The following is a 1,692-nucleotide window of genomic DNA, read 5'->3' as shown; positions in this document are numbered from 1 at the left end:
TGGAAAAGGAGTATAACAAGGCTGTGTGCTGTCACCCTGTTTATTTAACTTATATGCAGAGTACATCATGCAAAATGCCAGATTGGAAGAGTTATAAGTTGGAATCAAGATTCCTGGGAGAAGGAGGGCCACTCTTTAGCCTGAGTAGACCAAGACAATGCTACTTGGGTTGGGTGGACAGCTGGGGGATTGGGCTGGAGAGGAGACATAGTAAATTGGAAAGGGGATGGACGGGACAGTCTGGATGCTTGAACCAGCATAGGGAGGGTTGATGACTGCAAGACCCGAGCAGCAGCATCCTTTATACCAGAAAGCTAGCGGGCACTATGGGGAAAAAAAAAAAAAAAAAAAAAAAAAAAACAAGAAGAAAGTGGAGGAGGTGCTAGAAGAAGAGGAAGAAGAAGAATATGTGGTGGAAAAAGTTCTAGATCGTTGAGTGGTAAAGGGCAAAGAGGAGTATCTCCTAAAGTGGAAGGGGTTCTCAGATGAGGAAAACATATTGGGAGCCAGAAGAGAACCCAGATTGCCCTGACCTCATTGTTGAGTTTCTGCAGTCACAAAAAACACAAGACAGATAAATCAGAAGGAGGCAAGCACAAAGCTGATTCTGATTCGGAAGATAAGGGGGAGGAGAGCAAACCAAAGAAGAAAAAAAAAAAAAGAGTCAGAAAAGCCACAAGGCTGTGGCTGGGGTTTGAAACCAGAGTGGATTACTGGAGACACAGACTCCAGTGGAGAATTCATGTTCCTGATGAAATGAACTCTAATGAGGATGACCTGGTCCCTGCCAAAGGAAGCCAATGTCAAGTGTGCACAAGTTGTTGTACCCTTCTATGAGGAAAGGCTGACATGACATTCTTACCCCTCAGAGGATGATAACAAAACAATGACAAGAATTAACTCTCTTGAATACCAGCCCCTGTCACATCCAACTGTGGGTTTCAAGCGGGGAAAGAAGGAGTTCTACTTGTCTTGACACCATAAAGGTGGCTTGAGAAGATGTCCTTTGAAGAGCCAGTATAGTTTCTGTGCCCTACAGCAGCCCAGGTGCTTTAAAGCCGTTCAGTGCTGTATAGTTTGCACACCCATCCTGGTGGAGGGGAAGGAGTGTGACTGTTTCAAGGCAACCTGTTCTGAACTTTGCTTAAGAAAAAAGCAGAGGGCCTCCTATGAAGGACAAAATGCAGAATGGGATATGGGAGAGCAAGAGACACTGTAGATCTTCAAAGAGCGTCTCCACAACCCACACAGCCTTCTTCCTGATAGTGTTAACTCCACATTTTTACAGCGTGGCATGTGTATCTTTTTGTCTATTACTGGTGTAATATTTGGAGTGGGTGGGATGGGGTGGAAAAGAAGGGAGATGGCTTAGGATAATTCTTGTTAAGATTTGGGGAAATGGTGAAGCAAAGGAAAGAACAACTAATGATAATTGGGTTCTGTGTCCATAATATTGTATCCTTTCAAAAAATGTCAATGGCAACCTAAATGAGGACTGTGAGAGGCTGTTTAAAAGCTGTGAATGCCTGAAACTTAGAAGCCAAGGTATTCCCTGCCTGAGCTTAATGCTGCTCCCAACAAAGGACTAAGAAGCTACCAAAGGTGCCATTTTGGGGGATGGAAATTGGTTGAGGAGAAAAAGTCTTATTGGAGTGTATACACAGGCAGAACATTCTGTCTTAGAGGTACTAA

The 1,692-nt window shown here is 43.9% G+C and overlaps 1 pseudogene; it reads left to right on the top strand.

Annotated features, from left to right (window-relative positions):
- The first annotated feature begins 355 nt into the window (after nucleotides 1–355).
- On the top strand, nucleotides 356–976 carry LOC129654236 (chromobox protein homolog 1-like; annotated as a pseudogene).
- The last annotated feature ends 716 nt before the right edge of the window (nucleotides 977–1,692 follow it).

Source organism: Bubalus kerabau, chromosome 5, assembly GCF_029407905.1.
Source record: "Bubalus kerabau isolate K-KA32 ecotype Philippines breed swamp buffalo chromosome 5, PCC_UOA_SB_1v2, whole genome shotgun sequence".
NCBI classification, from domain to species: domain Eukaryota; kingdom Metazoa; phylum Chordata; class Mammalia; order Artiodactyla; family Bovidae; genus Bubalus; species Bubalus kerabau.
This window is presented reverse-complemented; position numbering and strand designations above follow the sequence as displayed.